Here is a 20387-nt window from a genome sequence, read left to right on the forward strand (position 1 = left end):
ATAAGACATCTTAATTAGCGAGTATTTTTAACTGGGACAAGAGGATAATTAATCATTTGTATTCATCTTCTTTTCTTGTACAGCCTGGGTGGATTATAGCCTAGATGCATATACATAAAGGTTATATGGCATTGAGCCGCTGTTTAAGAAGTACTATATACCTGTAAAGATTGTAGTTCAGCTTCCTTATAGATTGTTTTTAAACTTCTCCATATTCCAAATCCTAAAAGATGATGCTATTAAAGTGCTGCAGTCTATATGCAGCAAATTTGGAAAATGCAGCAGTGGCCACAGGACTGGAAAAGGTCACTTTTCATTCCAATCCCAAAGAAAGGCAATGACAAAGAATGTTCAAACTACTGCAGAATTGCACTCATCTCACATGCTAGCAAGTAATTCTCAAAATTCTCCAAGCCAGGCTTCAATAGTGTGTGAACAATGAACTTCTAGATGTTCAAGCTGGATTTAGAAAAGGCAGAAGAACAAGAGATCAAATTTCTATCATTTTTTAGATCATCAAAAAAGCAGGAGAATTCCAGAAAAGCATCTACTTCTGCTTTATTGAGTACACCAAAGCCTTTGACTGTGTGGGTCACAACAAACTGTGGAAAATTCTTAAAAGAGATGGGAATAGTAGACCCCCTTACCTGCCTGCTGAGAAATCTGTATGCAGGTCTAGGAGCAACAGTCAGACTTGGACATGGAACAACAGATTGGTTCCACAATGAGAAAGGAGTACATCAAGGCTGTATACTGTCACTCTGCTTACTTAATTTATATGCAGAGTACATCTTGTAAAATGCTAGGCTGGATGAAGCACAAGTTGGAATTTAGATTGCCAGGAGAATTACAAATAACCTCAGATATACAGACGATACCACCCTTATGGCAGAAAGCAAAGAACTATAGAGCCTCTTGATGAAAGTGAAAGAGGAGAATGAAAAAGTAGGTTTAAAACTCAACATTCTAAAAACTAAGATCATGGCATCTGGCCCCATCACTTCATGGGAAATAGATGGGGAAACAACAAAAACAATGACAGACTTTATTTTGGGGAACTCCAAAATCATTGTAGATGGTGACTGCAGCCATGAAATTAAGATGCTTGCTCCTTGGAAGGAGAGCTATGACCAGCCTAGATAGCATATGAAAAAGCAGACTTACTTTGCCAACAAAGGTTTGTCTAGTCAAACCTATGCTTTTTTCAGTAGCTATGTATGGATATGAAAGTTGGACTATAAAGAAAGCTGAGTGCTCAAGAATTGATGCTTTTAAACTGTGGTGTTGGAGAAGACTCTTGAGAGTCCCTTGGACTGCAAAGAGATCCAACAAGTCCACTCTAAAGGAAATCAGTCCTGGATATTAATTGGAAGAATTGATGCGGAAGCTGAAACTCCAATACTCCGCCCACCTTAGGTGAAGAGCTGACTCATTGGAAAAGACCCTGATGCTGAGAAAGACTGAAGGCAGGAGGAGAAGAGGATGACAGAGAATGAGATGGTTGGATGGCATCACTGATGCGATGGACATGAGTTTGAGCAAGCTCCGGGAGTTGGTGAAGGACAGGGAAGCATGGTGTGATGCAGTCCATGGGGTCACAAAGAGTCAGCTGCAACTGTACTGAACTGAAACTTCTCCAACTTCCTTCACAGTCTCAACCATGATCTGATTTCATGGGCAAGTGCATAGCTTGCTTCAGGGAAAGTATGATTGAATATATCTACCCTGCTTTTTTTTTTTTGCCCCAAATATAACCTTTTAGAGTGAAAGTTTGCCAGCTCTTGTTTTAATTTTTTTAACTTTTTATTTTATACTGGAGTATAGTTGATGAACAATGTTGTGTTAGTCAGGTATACAGACAAGTGATGCAGTTATGTGTTCAGTTCAGGCACTCAGTCATGTCTGACTCTTTGCAACTCCATGAATCATAGCACTCTAGGCCTCCATGTCCATCACCAACCCTCGGAGTTCATTCAAACTCATGTCCATCGAGTCAGTGATACTATCCAGGCATCTTATCCTCTGTCGTCTCCTTATCCTCCTGCCTCCAATCCCTCCCAGCATTAGGGTCTTTTCCAATGAATCAACTCTTTGCATGAGGTGGCCAAAGTACTGGAGTTTCAGCTTCAACATCAGTCCTTCCAATGAACACCCAGGACTTATCTCCTTTAGGATGGACTGGTTGGATCTCCTTGCAGTCCAAGGGACTCTCAAGAGTCTTTTCCAACACCACAGTTCAAAAGCATCCATTCTTCAGTGCTCAGCTTTCTTCACAGTCCAACTCTCACATCCATACATAACCACTGGAAAAACCACAGCCTTAATTAGACAGACCTTTGTTGGCAAAGTAATGTCTCTGCTTTTCAATATACTATCTAGGTTGGTCATAACTTTCCTTCCAAGGAGTAAGCGTCTTTTAATTTCATGGCTGCAGTCACCATCTGCAGTGATTTTGGAGCCCCCCAAAATAAAGTCTGACCCTGTTTCCACTGTTTCCCCATCTATTTCCCATGAAGTGATGGGACTGGATGCCATGATCTTAGTTTTCTGAATGTTGAGCTTTAAGCCAACTTTTTCACTCTCCTCTTTCACTTTCTGCCATAAGGGTAGTGTCATCTGCATATCTGAGGTTATTGATATTTCTCCCAGCAATCTTGGCTCCAGCTTGTGCTTCTTCCAGCCCAGCGTTTCTCATGATGTACTCTGCATGTAAGTTCAATAAGCAGGGTGACAATATACAGCCTTGACGTACTCCTTTTCCTATTTGGAACCAGTCTGTTATGTGTGTGTGTGTATATACATATATGAAGAAGTGAAGTGAAGTCGCTCAGTCATATCCAACTCTTTGTGACCCCATAGACTGTAGCCTGCCAGGCTCCTCTGTCCATGGGATTTTCCAGGCAATAGTACTGGAGTGGATTGCCATTTCCAGATAGATAGATATATATACACACACACACGTGTATCTATTCTTTTTCAAATTGCTTTCCCATTTAGGTTGTTACATAATATTGAGATTTCCCTGTGCTATACAATAGATCCTTGTTGGTCATCCATTTCAAGTATAGTAGTGTGTACATGTCCATCCCAAACTCCCTAACTATCCCTGCTTTTGTTGGTTTAATTCAGTTTAGTCTGCTCAGCAAATCCAAAGATTTAACTGACTGACTTTCTTTCTGGTTTACTTCACTCTGTATAATAGGCTCCAGTTTCATCCACCTCATTAGAACTGATTCAAATGTATTATTTTTAATGGCTGAGTAATACTAATGCATATATATGGAATTTAGAAAGATGGTAACGATAACCCTGTATGCGAGACAGCAAAAGAAACACAGATGTATAGAACAGTCTTTTGGACTCTGTGGAAGAGGGAGAGGGTGGGATGATTTGGAAGAATGGCATTGAAACATGTATAATATCCTATAAGAAATGAATTGCCAGTCCAGATTCGATGCAGGATACAGTATGCTTGGGGCTGGTGCACTGGGATGACCCAGAGGGATGGTTTGGGGAGGGAGGAGGGAGGGGGATTCAGGATGGGAACACGTGTACACCCGTGGAGGATTCATATTGATATATGGCAAAACCAATGCAATATTGTAAAGTAAAAAATAGATTAATTAATTAATTTTTAAAAATGACTTCCTTTTTCATTGTGTAGAAAATGCTAGTTACTAGCATTGAATGAGTTGTTCTTTTTGTGTTGTGCTAGTCACTCAGTTGTGTCTGACTCTTTGTGACCCCATGGACTGTAGCCTGCCAGGCTCCTCTGTTCATGGGGATTCTACAGGTGAGAATACTGGAATGTGTTGCCATGCCCTCTTCCAGGGGATCTTCCCAACCTAGGGATTGAACCCAGGTCTCCTGCTCTGCAGGCGGATTCTTTACCCTTTACCATTTGAGCCACCAGGGAAGCCCAAGAATACTGGAATGTGTAGCCTTATCACTTCAGGGTATCTTTGTAACCCAGGAATCAACCCAGGGTCTCCTGATTGCAGGCAGATTCTTTACCAGCTGAGCTACCAGGGAAGGATTGAATGAGTGGAGATAAAATATGAAGTTCAAACTTAGAAAAGACAGCCCATTAAAAAGGAGAAGAGAAACTAGTTTCTGATGGAAAGAAACATGCTCATTGCAATAAAATTTAATCATTTGTGCAAAAGAGATAATAATGAAGTTCAATTAGTTCAAAAGTCTTTTTTTAATATTATGTTTCAAATTATTGAGGATGTGATAAGAATCATATCTGCCTAAATTCATCATATTAATTTATTTTAGCTAGAAATTTAAATTTCTATACTCAATATAGCCATTCCTGATCTTTAAAAAGTAGGCTTGAGTTGAAATTTTCTATGAATGATTTTCTTTGCTGAGTTTTTAGAGTAGTATGGATAAATTTATTTACTGATTGACATAAAAGAGTTACATCATTAGGAAGCTAGAAAGTGCTAGTAGCTCAGCATTATTTCACAGAAAGAATGTCAGAAGAGATACAATTAACTGAGCACAGGGTTTAGTCGATCATACACATGTTTGTGTGTGTGTGTACATCTATCTAAATATTTAGTGCCTATCGATCTATGTATCAATCAATGCAATTGGCCCATCAATCATTTATCAGAATGCTGGTCTGCTTTCCTGAGACCAACCCTATCTTTTCAGAGTGTATCATAACATGGTAGCAGACACTAAGGCAGTAACGGACTCATCAAAGTTAATATCTTTTTCATTATCTGGTTCTTTTAATAACTGGAGGTCTCAGTTCTTCTGTTCTTTCTCACTTAAGTCTTTTTGTCCTCTGGGACCTAGGTGTGTTAAAACTAAGGAGATGATGTAATTTATCTTTCATCTTAGGAGAAGGACACAACACTCTCTTCTTTGAGAGTGAAAGAAAACACCTTTAATAACACAATTGGGCAAATGGCATAAATCAGGAGAGACTCAGGCAAAAAGGGACCTATGGTCATGTTGTCAAAGATTCACATTTACAATCCAACAGCATCCTACCATCAGACAGTTCAGTTTTATTTACCAAACTTGTGACTTCTTGTATTTTTATGGTAGTTTCCCATTTGAAAGATTAGCTAACTTTATGTTGACTTTAGGACAGCCAGTCAATATGGCCTCTGGATTTATAAGTGTTGACTCTGAGCTCACAGGTGTCATGTTTGGTAATAAGAAATATTTATGAACTTTTCTGTCAAATGTGGCAAGTTATTACCTGCAAATGGCCAGATGCACTGTTTAAAGTTTCCAGATGGATCAGTGTTCTTTTGCTGTTACTATAATTTCATGGTGTGTGCTGTCCTTTCATTCTTGAAAATATTCTCTTCCAGGTGGCAATTTCCTTTCTCATTCCCAAATTACCAAAACATTTCAAGCAAACCAATGAATAGTTTATTATGAAAGTACCTCTGTGATACTAAAAACCTGCATGAAGAAAACACCCCACATATATTTACCACTGGACCCATTTTAGGACTAAGAACTAAATGAACTGGATCAAAAGTTAGTATTAAAAAACCTGTTTGTCTTATTGATCTTCATCACTATAAGGCAATGCAAAAATTCGACACTGAAGTTGAATGACATAACTTTTGGCTGGTTCTTTCCATTTTCAGGTCTCAGCTCAATCAGCATCTCATCAGAGATACCTCCTTAAGCAAAATCTCTGACGTGGTTTCTCCCATACAGTTTCAGAAAATTGACATTGCCTTTTAATCTCAAATATAAAATTATTTGTAGTTCCATTGTCATTTATTTTGTTTGATTGTATATCATTTAATTTAAGACTCACTGAAACTAGAGAATGGGGAGTACAGGCTGGGGCCTTATTTGTTTTGTTCATGAAATATAGTAGGAAATCAATATGTATGAAATAAATACATGGTTGAATGACTAAATGAATGTGCTGCTTTCAGAAATGCAGGACTTGCTTATTTAAAGAGATATTTCACTTTCTAATATGAAGGCAGTGTCATGAAAATTTTATACAGGCATTGCCTCCTTTTGATCCTTCCCTGTTTTATGTCCACTAAATGTACTATTTGAATAATAAGATTCTGAAAGGTGAGGCTTTCAGATATGTAATCAGGGGCACCTCTCAAATATTCAGTGATTGTAGAAGCCAAACATCAGAATGGAAGCTGTTCCCATGATTCACTTGGAAGGGAATATGTTACTACTTTTGACCCAGGCCCCTGACCACAGTTGGACAAGTGTATCACACAGCTCAAAAAGAAATTCATGGATAGGTCTGCCAGCGGTCTTCACTGTGATATAATGGCAAAATACCAAATAAGGAAGATGGTGATTAAGTTCAAAAGAAATGGATTACCTGGCTTAAAAGGAACAGCAAACAGTATAAGCCAGGTGACAATGACAGGAAAAGATGAAAAGCAACGACTTTCTGCTGCTGAGAAGTTGACACACTAATCCCTTCAGCAAAACTTCCAAGGATACTTGGAATCTATCTTGAACTATGGTTCTCCTGAAGCTCCTGCTCTTTCCCAGAGGCACAAGTGTTTGTCTTTTACTAGGTTTCTCAAAGGCTTGAACCGTGTAATTCTGATGTGTTCTTACTGTAAACTTTCTATTGGAACAACCGAATAAGTCTGTTTCTCATAAAAGAAGAGCATTTTATAATCCCAAGTATCTGGTTGGCCAAAAGATTCATTCAAGTTTTTTCCACAATATCTTACAGAAAAACCCAAACAAACTTTTGGGCCAATTCAATAATATAAATCTCCCCCATTACATTTGGTTTAAAATAATTATTTCTGTAGTTGGAATGTGAAAAGTGACTTGTTAGACTTTATGGGAAAGCACAATGTACTTTTTGTCTCTTCTGCCTGATGGCTGACTGAATCTTTACTGGCTCCTTCTTATCACTCAGATCTTGGTTCAAATGTTGCTTTTTCAAAATGATCTTCTCTGAATTCCTTATTTAAGCCCCAACTATGTCACTCAATTTCATTAGCTCATTTAATTTTCTTTATTGCATATATTCCTCTTTCTAGTTGTCTTATGAGTTTTTTTCTTTGGCATACTTGTATATTGATTTCTCCATTCCCTAAAAGAACATATGATAGATAAGGGAAATTGTTGGTTAGTGTAGAAAAAATGAAAATAAATATAAAAATGAGTTTTTTCTCTCATATAGGTTTTTTTTAATTTTTTTATTTCTTGCTTTTACTTCTTATATTATCACCAGTTCCTCAGGTTCCTTTCTTGGCAATTTGATTGAGGTTTGCAATCTGTGCATTTGACTTTGACACCTCTCTAGTCCATAAGCTCAGCAGTGTATCCCACTCAAGAGTAAGCAAATCCTTGGAATATGCCTTAGTGGTCTGGTGACCTAAACAGAAGTGTCCAATTCTCCCACCATCTCCATTCTAATGGTGAAAGAGAACTGATCTCTTTGTAATTATTTTCAATTGATCCAAAACAGTACACTAGGTTATATCAAAGTGAGGTTTTTTCCACATGGGAAATAGGCAGTTATAAACCCTCTGCTGGAGCCAGTTGATAATGGCTTGCAAGAGCCAGTTGTTCAATATTCAGAAATTTTGGGAGCCATTATTAAACTGACATGGAAGAAGTATGAAACTACAAAAATTGGCAACTTGGACATATTAGAGCCTTTTTCTGCTCAGAGATACAGTTTATCAGCCTACCATCAGATAGATTATCCTTTTTATGACTATCTGCAGGTGATTTTCAGGCTTCCCTGGTGGCTTAGTGTTAAAGAATCTGCCCACCAATACAAGAGATGCTGGTTTGATCCCTGGGTCTGGAAGATTCCCCTGGAGAATGAAATGACAACCCACTCCAGCATTCTTGTCTAGGAAATCCCATGGACAGAGGAACCTGGTGGGCTACAGTCCATAGGGTCACATCAGAGTCAACATGACTTAGTGACTCAAATCTAGTCTTTTCCTTTTGAAGGATGTAATGAGACATGTTTGCTGAAGACATGTCTAAAGATCACTCACCCTAAAATGTGATCTATCATCCATACAAAGCTAGAATTACCCACAGGACTCACTCTTAAAGATACCTAGACATTCTTAAGCTGATGAGGGTGAGTAAAGATTCACTTTTGTGTTAATCATATGGACTGAAATTGCTGCTCTGCAGCACCATACTCTGACATGAAGGAAAAGAGCAGAGAAATAGTAATCTAAAATCTGAAAGTGTATGACTTTAGCCATCAAATCCTAGAGCTCAGAGTAACAGGATGAGCAGTCATCTGTTAATCTTCCATGATAATCAGTCTCTTGGGATTTCAATAAAGCTAAGCTTTAGGTTTACCCTTGTGGCTCAGACGGTACAGCATCTGCCTACAATGCGGGACACCCGGGTTCGATCCCTGGGTCGGGAAGTTCCCCTGGAGAAGGAAATGGCAACCCACTCCAGTATTCTTGCTGGGAAAATCCCATGGATGGAGGAGTCCGGTAGTCTACTGTCCATGAGGTAGCAAAGAGTTGGACACGACTGAGCGACTTCACTTCACTTCACTTAGGTTCACCCATTAGGGAATTTTCTTTGTTCTTTCGGTGTCAGTATGTGCTGGCAGTATTGGTGTGAGGGGATCACTGTGGCACATGACAGCAACAGGAAGAGCTAGAATTTCCTACCTCTTCCCAGGGAGATAGCTGTGAGTTTCAGAAGCATTAGCCCATCATTGCTAGCGTTATGAAGCATCGAGGCCAGCTGGCTTGCTATTTCTAGCATTTCTCCTCTTCCTCAAACTGGGGCCTTATGCATCCCACTTTTAATTAAGGACTGCCATGGATTCTGACTTCCCTGGTGGCTTAGATGGTAAAGTGTCTGCCTACAATGAGGGAGACCCAGGTTGTATCCCTGGGTCAGGAAGATCCTCTGGAGAAGGAAATGGCAACCCACTCCAGTGCTCTTGCCTGGAAGATCCCATGGATGGAGGAGCATAATAGGCTACAGTCCATGAGGTCGCAAAGAGTAGGACACAGTTGAGCAATTTCACTCACTCATGGATTCTGAGGGCTCCCCTTCTGGCTTGGTGGTAAAGAATCCACCTGTTCATGCAAGAGATGCAGGTTTGATCCCTTGACTGGGCAGATCCCCGTGGGGAAGGAAATGGCAACCCACCCTGGCATTCCTGCCTGGGAAATCCAGAGAAGCTGGTGGTCTACAGTCTCTGGGGTCACAAAAAGAATTGAACATGACTTAGTGACTGAAGAACAATAGTTTCTGAACATTAATTCCTAACCTCCAATATAAGAGACCAAAATGTGCTGGGTCATCCAGCATGTAGCCTCCAGGCTAGTCTCTTACCGCGGCTGCAACTGTGACCCAGCATATCAACACAAATGATTAGGGATCTAATCAGAGAGCTTCAGGAGCTATCTAGGAAGGTGCAAGCTCCGCAGTAGCATAGAAGTTGGATCTTGTTTTTGAACTTCTCTTTACTGGTGACTCATAAAACACTTTTTCCCTTCCATTTTCCTGTAAGAAGATACAACCTATTCCATCCAAGAAGATGGAACAAAAAACAAAGCCTAAGGCACTGTGATTTTGAGAAGCAACAAGGCCAGTACCGTAATGCATGGCTGGCTCTGAGAGTGTCATCATTTCAAGCATGCAAAGCTCTCCTCTTCATCCAGATGCAAATCCATCTGTAGAAAATCCATGATGGCATGTCTGTTCACCCTTATACAAGTAGAACTTCACATGTCCTCATCACACACTACATGCTCCATAAACTTGGTTGTGGAAATAAACAAAAGCATTTCTCAAAAGGGGAGGCGGAGACTAACCATTTCTTTTTGAGTAGATTATTTGCATTGTCTCTGACATAAAAAGGAAGTTACTCTCATTAGCATGCTTAGAATGAAAATGCATCTGACCTTTCACCTTGAAGTTTCTTTCTTAAAATATGGGCAGATAAAGTGAATATGCTCACCACCTTGCACTCTGACCTGGGTAATTGTGGACTTCTCTTCCAGCCCACAAGAATATTTGTCTGACAAAGCCTGGACATTCCCAGAGGACTGGGCAAGGTTAAATAGGGAGGAAGGACAATTAAACAAAGGACCTAGGTAAAGTGATGTAATATCCTTGGCCTAAATAAGGGTGACTACTTTAATTCTTCAGGGGAAGACTTCATTTGAAATAACCGGCAACTGGAAATTAATTTACCACACAGCATGGGCCAAAGAAATCAGTACAGGAGAAGGATACAGAACTGATTTTGGTTCCACCCCTATCATTTACTAAGTCATATGGAATTAAGTCAATCATATAAATTATGTGGGTATCACTTGTCTCATCTGTAAAACAGGGACCTTAATACTATATTTCTTAAAGAGATTACAGAACAATTCAAAAATCACTCAGTAATGTATTTTAAGATTTTATTCATTTGTTCAAAAATTATTTACTGAGTATAAAATTTTGTAACAAATCTGCAAGCACTAATGTCAGGTATAGTCCTATGCTTCTGACAGACATTGTGTGATATGGTACCTATGTTATTATTACTATAGTTGCTGAGAAGTAGAAAGAAGCAGTAGAATAGTTTCACCTCAAGGTATACAGAGTTCTTTTCCCATCTGGAAATTTGAAGGTCAGCACCTAATTGTATCTACAACCCTCACTTTTCCAGTAGTCAATATGGATGTGAGAGTTGGACTATAAAGAAAGCTGAGCATCAAAGAGTTGATGCTTTTGAACTGTGGTGTTAGAGAAGACTCTTGAGAGTTCCTTGTGAAGAACCTAAGCTACTCCATTTTGTTAACAGAAAAACTCCATTTTGTAAGGTTCTGGGAAAAGAGCCTTTGGAAATCCCCTGACCTCACCCCACAAGCCAATCAGACCCCAGACCAGAATCTCCTGACTTAACGTTCAGGAACTTGTGGTCTACCTAGGTAATAGGGACCAATCAGAAACCAACACACAACCCTTTGAAAGAAAGTGACCAATCAGACATCCCCCTACCTAGAAATTCTTTTTTTCATGAACACTCCCTATATAAGCAATGTAATCCAAAACCCGGGGCTCCTCCCTATAGCCACTGTGTCGGTAACAGTGGGAGCCCCAGCTCGAGTTGGTAATAAAAACTCTTTTGCTTTTGCATCAGATATTGGCTCCCTGGTGGTCACTGGGAGATTTCGAGACTTGGGCATAATATTTGGGGGCTCGTCCGGGATCTCCCACCGGCTCCACTGGAAGACTGATCTGGAGAGTCATCTACAGCTGGTAAGCTTTTTTTCTTTCTTTCTTTTTGTTTCTGCCAGGGCCTATTTTCTGAGACCAGTATATGACTCAGGCGGACGTGCCAACGGGTCACCGGTGTGGGTCGTTGGGAGACATCCCCGACCCCCTTGGAGGAGACGGAGTGCCCCTGTTCTCTGTAGACAATAGTGGGTTGCTCCTGCTGAACAGCCGGAGGCCGTTGTCTTACTTTCAGTTTTGCCTCTGGACTCCCGGAGGTCTATTTCTCCTGTCTCTCTGTCTGTCTGTGTGGCTGTCCATATTGTCTGTGTTAATTTACCAACATCTGAGTGATCCAGGAAGGATGGGGCAATGTCAATCTAGCCCTACTCCTCTATCTCTGATCACTGACCATTTTAAGGAGGTCAAGATGTGCGCTCATGACCTCAGTGTAGAAATTAAAAGGAATAAATTAATCACTTTTTGCAGTGCAGAATGGCTGACCTTCCATGTAGGCTGGCCCTCAGAAGGCACCTTTGACTTGGGAACTGTACACCGAGTCTGGGATATCATCTTCCTACCGCGGATCAGACACCCTGACCAAGTTCCCTATATCATAGTATGGGAAAATATCATATTGCGTCCCCCCTCCTTGGGTAAAACCTTTTTTGCCTCAACAGGGATTTTCTACTGCTCAGGTGTTGGTGACACATGTAGGAAAGAACCTGAAGAATCCCAAGGAGCCTGAACCAACGGTGCCACTATACCCCATCTTGCAGGGGGGAACAGAAGAAGAACTTCTCTTTCCTCCCCCTTACCAACCCCCTGAACCACCACCGGCCCCCGTCATCCCTTCACTCAGGGATGAAACACAGGGTGGGGGACCTGCACAAAATACTCGCCACCGGCGAGCCATGCCCCAGGAGAGGCCGGCAGACTCAACGGTTGCCCTCTGCTTACGAGTGGCCAGTCCCCCTGATGAGGAAGGAAACCAACCTCATCAATACTGGCCCTTTTCTACTAGTGACCTATATAACTGGAGATCCCAAAATGCTAAGTTCTCAGACAACCCTAGAGATCTAACTAACCTTCTAGAGAGTGTGCTTTTTACTCATCAGCACACCTGGGACGACTGCCAGCAGCTGCTCCAGATTCTCTTCACCACAGAAGAGAGAGAGAGAATACAGAATGAGGCCTGTAGAAGGGTCCCAGGGGCAAATGGAGAACCCACCACTAATATAGATGGAATTAACACCTCTTTTCCTCTTTCGCAACCTGACTGGGATTACAATATGGCACAAGGTAAGGAGAGGCTCCGGGTCTACCGCCAGACTCTTCTGGGGGGGCTTAAAGCAGCTGCACAGAAACCTACTAACCTAGCTAGAGTGGGAGATGTTCAGCAGGGCCCCACCGAGAGTCCAGCAGCCTTCCTAAAAAGGCTGATGGAGGCTTTTAGACAATACACCCCCACGGATCCAGAAGCAGAGGCACTCAGGCTGCTTTGATAACGCATTTTGTCAACCAGGCGGCCCTCGACATTAGGAAGAAGTTACAAAAACTAGACCGCCTGGATGAAAAGAGTATCCAGGATTTAATAACAGTAGCAGAAAGAGTCTACAACACCCGAGAAACCCCCGAGGAAAAACAAGCCAAAGCAGCAGATCGCCAAACCCGTAACATGGCACGCATCCTGCTGGCTGCAACAGTTCCTGACTCGGGGGAGAGGGAGCGCCAGTAGCGCCGCCTGGCTGCTGAAGGTAAAGAGCCGTCCCCGTTCGCGACCAGCATTAGGAAAGAACCAATGTGCCTATTGTAAAGAGGAAGGACATTGGGCCAAGCAATGCCCTAAGAAAAAGAGGGAACCATGAAAGACCCCCATCCTGGCCGTCGAAGAACTGAGCGATTAGGGAGGACGGGGTTTGACGCCCCTCCCCAAACCCAGGGTAACCCTGAGAGTGGAGGGGACCCCAATTGACTTCCTTGTCTATACAGGGGCTCAATATTCGGTTTTGCTAGAGCCCCAGGGAAAACTGGCCAGAAAGACCTCTTGGGTGCAGGGGGCTACTGGAATGAAACAACAGCAGTGGACTACCTGAAGATCAGTGGACTTGGGTGCAGGCCGGGTATCCCATTCTTTCATGGTCATTCTGGAATGCCCCTTCCCGCTGTTGGGAAGAGACCTGTTAACCAAAATGGGGGCCCAGATTCACTTCCTCCCGGGGGAAACTAAAATACTTGACCAGCTGGGCAGACCGATTCAAGTATTGACAATTCAATTAGAGGATGAATATCAGTTGCACCAAAAACCAACGCTCCCCCAAGCGGACATTCAAAAAAAGCTAGACGAATTCCCTGATGCATGGGCTGAGACAGGGGGAACCGGTTTGCCCAGACACCACCCTCCTATATACATAGATCTCAAGCCAGGGGCCAACCCCGTCCGGGTCTGACAATACCCCATGACCCTGGAGGCCAGACAGGGGATCACCCCCCCCATATCCGCAGGCTCCTAGCCCAGAAAATCTTGAGACCCCACCAGTCGGCCTGGAACACCCCCCTGCTCCCTGTCAAAAAACCAAACTCTCATGACTGTCGGCCAGTACAGGATTTACAAGAAGTCAACCGCCGAGTTTTAGATATTCATCCTACTGTGCCGAACCCATACAACCTCCTGAGCTCACTCCCACCAGACCATCACTGGTATACGGTCTTAGATTTAAAGGACACTTTCTTCAGCCTCCCCCTGGCGTCCAAGAGCCAGGACCTTTTTGCTTTTGAATGGTCTGACCCGGAAGAAGGAATTAATGGCCAGCTGACCTGGACCTGGCTGCCACAGGGATTTAAGAATTCTCCCACCATCTTCGATGAGGCCCTCCATGAGGACCTGGGTGAGTTCAGACAACAACACCCCCAACTAACCTTGTTACAATATGTAGATGACCTCTTAATTGCAGCAAAGGACCAACAGTCTTGCCTTATGGGCACCCGAGAACTATTGCAGACCCTTGGAAAATTAGGGTACCGAGCCTCAGCCAAAAAGGCTCAGATATGCCAACCAGAGGTCACCTACCTAGGTTATGTATTAAAGGAAGGACAGAGGCGGCTGTCAGAGGCACAAAAGGAGACGATACTCAAAATCCCTACCCCAGATTCACCTCGAAGGGTGAGAGAATTTTTGAGGTCCTCTGTTTTCTGCCATCTTTGGATCCCAAATTATGCAGAACTGGCTAAACCCTTATATGAAGCCACAAAAAGTACCACCCCTTTCAGTTGGACAGAGCAGATGGAGACCGCTTTCAAGACTATTAAAATGTCCCTGCTGTCAGCCCCCGCTCTAGGGTTGCCTGACATTACAAAACCCTTTCTTCTGTATATAGATGAAAAACAAGGAGTGGCAAAAGGGGTACTGATGCAGCATCTGGGACCTTGGAAGCGCCGGTGGCTTACTTGTCTAAACGCCTAGACCCCGTGGTGTCAGGCTGGCCCGCATGCCTCCGCATGATTGCAGCAGTGGCCCTAATGGTCAAGGATGCAGATAAACTGACACTGGGGCAAGAGTGGCAGATCACCGCCCCCCACGCCATTGAGGGCATCCTAAAAGAACCCCCAGATAGGTGGATCAGCAACGCTCGGCTGACCCACTACCAGGGATTACTGCTAAACCCCTCCAGAATCATCTTTCTGCAGCCTACTGCTCTCAATCTGGCTACACTGCTTCCTAACCCGGATTTGGAAGCCCCAATCCATGACTGCAGCGACATACTAGCTCAAGTACATGGAACGCGAGAGGACTTGCAAGATCGCCCTCTAGAGGATGCTGAAGTTACCTGGTATACGGATGGAAGCAGTTTCGGCTGAGATGGGCTCAGGTATGCAGGGGCAGCCGTAACCACGGAAACCCAAATCGTGTGGGCGGAAGCACTACCTCCAGGCTATCGGCTCAAAGGGCTGAACTAATCCCCCGAACAAAAGCCCTCCCCTTGGGGAAGGACAAAAAACTTAACATCATTACCGATATGCCTTTGCTACTGCCCATATACAGGGAGCCATCTACACAGAGAGAGGACTCCTCACAGCCGAGGGTAAAATGATCAAAAATAAAGAAGAAATAAAAGCCCTCCTCTCGGCATATGGCTTCCTAAAAAACTAGCCATAATACACTGCCCGGGACACCAGAAGTCAGACACCCTGACCTCAAGGGGAAACAATTTGGCAGACAGAGCAGCCCGAGAGGCAGCCCAGGGCACCATGATAGAAGCCGCCCTTCAGCCCAGGGCACCGTGATAGAAGCTGCCCTTCAACTTCCCGACCCCGGGAGCCCTGTTCTGCCAGCTCTACCCAACTACTAACCAAGAGACTTAGCCTGGATAAAAAGTTTGCCTATGACCCAGCAACTGGCCAGGTGGTGGAAGGCAGCCGACGGTTCCCTGATCCTCCCGGAGGAACTAGGAAAGCAGGTGTTACTGGGGATGCATTACGCCACTCATCTGGGAACCCACAAGATGCAGGACCTGATTAGACATGCCAAGATTACCATGAGAAACGTCAGATCGACGATAGAAAATATCGTATCAACCTGCAAGGCCTGCCAGCTCACTAACTCTGCCCGTCACCCAGCCTACCATGGGTCTAGAGAAAGCGGGAGTCAGCCAGGAGCATACTGGGTGGTGGACTTCACTGAGGTAAAACCGGGTAATCATGGATACAAATATCTACTGGTATTCATAGATACCTTCTCAGGGTGGGTAGAAGCTTTCCCCACCGAGAGAGAAACAGCACAGGTGGTGGTCAAAAAGCTGACTGAAGACATCTTGCCATGGTTTGGGTTTCCTGCACAGGTGGGGTCGGACAATGGGCCAGCCTTCGTATCTCAGGTAAGCCAGGGGGTAGTCCGGGCTTTGGGGGCTAGGTGGAAGTTACATTGCGCTTATAGGCCCCAGAGCTCAGGACAAGTAGAAAGGATGAATAGGACACTCAAAGAAACATTAACAAACTAGTTGCTGAGACTGGCGGGGACTGGGTGGCTCTCCTCCCCTTTGCCCTATACCGGGTGCAAAACTCCCCCTACCAACTGGGACTTACCCCCTTCGAAATTATGTATGGGATACCTCCCCCAATAATTCCTAACCTAAAAACAGGTGCTAAAAGAGATAGATGATCAAAGATTACTCTTTTGTCTCCAGTCCTTACAATACTCCCACAGGGACACGTGGAAGAGGCTCAAGGCATTATATGAGTCAGGCCCACGCCCTGAACCCCACTGCTACTGGCCAGGAGACTGGGTGTACGTGCGCCGCCGTCATCAAGAGACCCTAGAGCCCAGGTGGAAAGGGCCCTTCCTAGTTGTCTTGATGACACCCACTGCTCTCAAAGTTGACGGCATATCCACCTGGGTTCACTACACCCACGTACTGCCTGCGGACCTGTTTGCCCTAAGGGAAGAATTCCTTCCCCAGTGGAAGACCAAACTGGACAAAACAAATTCACTCAAACTCAAGCTACAAAGGCAATAAAAGTACTGTTTATGCTGTTGTCCCTACGGCTTAGTGCTGCCGCTAACCCTCATCAACTGCTGAACCTGACTTGGATGGTTCTAAGCGCAACTACGGGAGAAGTAATTAACTCCACCTTGGCCATTCATCCCAAAAACACCTGGTGGCCGGACTTGGAATTCGACTTCTGTCTTCTGGCCACGGGATCTTGGGACATTGGTGAATGGGAGGTAAAGACGCCTGGCAAGCCCGAATGTGGGGCTGGCACTAGTAGGTGCAATACTCGGCCCCCCACTAACTCAGGACCTGGACGCAGCCACTACATTCAACGGGCAAGCTTACGGGAAACACCTTTCTATCTGTGACCCGGAGGGAGACGGAACCGGGCGACTATCAATAACTGCAGAGGGGCTGACAACTTTTACTGTGCCGCTTGGGGATGCGAGTCAATGGGGACAGTTGATTGGGAGCCCCATATTCGTGGTGACTTGATTACCTTGGGTAGCGTTCCAGGGCCCACAGGGTCAACTGGGGGACATGAAAGGGAGTCCCTCATAGCTGGGCCTTGTATGAACTTTCTTTGCAATCCGGTAAGGCTCAAATTCTCAACTGAAGGAAAAAGAAGTTCCCCGGCTGGGAAGCCAGACAATCCTGGGGCCTCTGGCTATATCAGTCAGGATACGATAATGGGTTGCTGTTTACTGTCAGGTTGAAAGTAGGATCCATACAGATCGGCCCAAATCAGGGCATAGGGCCCAATTCAGTCTTAGTGCCATGAGAGCCTACCCATGCCCCATTCGGCCCGCCCACACCCCCGCTCAAGAGCTTACCCAAATGCCTCTCGGGCCCTACATCACTAATACAAACAACTCCCCTCAAGTTAGCCTTACGGGACCTAACATTAACGATGATCAGGACCTGTTATTTAATATGATAATCAACACCTATCGGGTCCTAAATTCCACTCGCCTGGAACTGACTAGCAGTTGCTGGTTATGTTATGATATCAAACCCCTCTATTATGAAGGTATAGCTGTCCCGGGAATTTACATTCAAACCAGAGACCACAGAGCTTGCCGATGGCAGCAAAAAGGAGATGCCAGATTAACCCTCCAACGAGTAACCGGGCAGGGCCTTTGCATAGGGAATGTCCCCCAAACCTACCAACACCTCTGCAATTCTACAGATTCTATAAAGACAACCGGGTACCTGGTGCCTTCCCAAGAAAATTGTTGGGCCTGCTCCACAGGCTTAGCCCCTTGTATTCACGGGCAGGTGCTAAATGACTCCGAAGATTTCTGCGTGTTGGTACTATTAGTCCCCTGACTGTTCTATCACTCCAGTGATGAAATCTTCCTGAAACTAGAAGCTTCACACTGGTCCAAGAGAGAGCCAGTCTCAGCCTTAACCCTCACAGTCCTACTGGGGTTAGGGGTGGCCGGGGCAGGAACTGGGTTATCCTCTTTAATAGTGCAGAATCAACACTAGTCTAGCCTAAGAGCAGCCATTGATCTTGATATTGAAAGACTAGAAAGCTCAGTCAGCCACCTCCAAGAGTCACTGAGTTCTCTGGTGGAAGTGGTACTACAGAATGAAAGGGGATTGGATTTGGTTTTTCTCCAACAGGGGGGCCTATGTGCTGTGTTAGGGGAAGAATGTTGTTTTTATGTGGATCACTCGGGGGTAGTCAGGGAAGATAAGAGATAAGAGATAAGAGAAGGGCTGAGTCAGGGAAAAAGAGAAAGGGAAATGTCTCAAAATTGGTTTGAATCCTGGTTCAACTCCTCCCCCTGATTCGCAACTCTCATATCTTCCTTGGTGGGGCCCCTGATTATCTTGTTACTGCTACTCACCTTCGGGCCATGCTTACTAAACAAATCGGTGGCCTTCATTAAAAGCCGCATCAACACTGTGCAGCTCATGGTACTCAGATCTCAATATACGGCCCTGCCAATGGTCCCCTTAGCGGGAGACGCTATAGAGCTGACCCCAGACCCATGATTGGGTCTGTCCTGGATCCTAGAGAAGGGAGGAATGAAGAACCTAAGCTACTCCATTTTGTTAACAGAAAAACTCCATTTTGTAAGGTTCCGGGAAAAGAGCCTTTGGAAATCCCCTGACCTCACCCCACCACCCACGAGCCAATCGGACCCCAGACCAGAATCTCCTGACTTAATGTTCAGGAACTTGTGGTCTACCTAGGTAATAGGGACCAATCAAAAACCAACACACAACGCTTTGAAAGAAAGTGACCAATCAGACGTCCCCCTACCTAGAAATTCTTTTTTTCATGAACACTCCCTATATAAGCAATGTAATCCAAAACCCGGGGCTCCTCCCTATAGCTGCTGCGTCAGTAACGGTGGGAGCCCTGGATCGAGCTTGGTAATAAAAACTCTTGCTTTTGCATCAGATATCAGCTCCCTGGTGGTCACTGGGAGATTTTGTGACTTGGGCATAACACTTGGAGGAGATCAAATCAGTCCATCCTAAAGGAAATCAGTCCTGCATATTCATTGGAGGACTGATGCTGAAGCTGAAACTCCGATACTTTGGCCACCTAAGGCGAAGAACTGACTCATTTGAAAAGACTCTGATGTTGTGAAAAATTGAAGGCAGGAGAAGGGGATAACAGAGGATGAGATGGCTGGAAGGTATCATTGACTTGACGGACATGAGTTTGAGCCAGCTCCAGAAATTGGTGATGGACAGGGAAGCTTGGCATGCTGCAGTTCATGGTGTCGCAGAGTCCACACAACTGAGAAACTGAACTGAACTGAACTGACCCTCACTTGACCTCAGGCCAGATAGGAGTTAGAAGGAGCTTCATAAAAGTAACTACGGGAAACAATTGTTTTCTTTTAAAATGTATTGACCTTGTGAACCTCAGTGCGGTTGAACTTGTGAGGAATGATAAGGATGGCAAGATTGAAGAAGGCTTCAGTTGCCCATCTTGACAAATGAAGTCTATCTCAGCAAATGAAGAATTTTCTATAAATGTAAATATGATTCAATGATTCAGATTTTCCACTTTGAGCCAAAAGGGCAGGGGGATGTGTTTGAACACTGAAGAGATAAGACAATCACTGTTAATAATTTTTCTAAAGGTTCTAAAAGAAAGTTAAGTTGAAAGTGGTCACCACAGAGCATATAAAATTCCACACCAAACTGGGCCCACAAATTGCTTCAGCTTTTCTCTGACTTGAAGAAATCAACTCCTGCTCTGCATTTGCTTGATCACCTGTCTACACGGTGTGAGTGCAAAACTTGTAATGTTTGATAATGCAAAGAACACAAAGGAATTTTTACATGCCTTTTTCTCTGAAAACTGGTCTCTACCAACCATGTTTTGAACATGAACTGTTCTAAGAGGTTTTGAAGCTTAAAAAAGAAAAAAAAAAAAAAAAGAAAACTATAATTTTAAAATCTATTTGGATGACTTGCTTCTATGGATGTGAGTGTCTGCCTTTCAGTCAGGCCTGCGTATCTTTAGAGTAAACTCAGAGACAAACAACTACAAAACTGCTCTGCCATCATTTCACACCAAAGTTTTCAATGGGTTGCCTCAGGGAAATAAAATATGTACCTCAATTATCAATCATTAGCCTCTTTTGGCAAAGGTGAACTGAGAGATTTCTGTATTTTAAGGGCCATGTAGATGAAGGTGAAGAAGAGAAAGTGTCAGTCACTGAGCCATGT

This window comes from Budorcas taxicolor, chromosome 7 (assembly GCF_023091745.1).
Source record: "Budorcas taxicolor isolate Tak-1 chromosome 7, Takin1.1, whole genome shotgun sequence".
NCBI classification, from domain to species: domain Eukaryota; kingdom Metazoa; phylum Chordata; class Mammalia; order Artiodactyla; family Bovidae; genus Budorcas; species Budorcas taxicolor.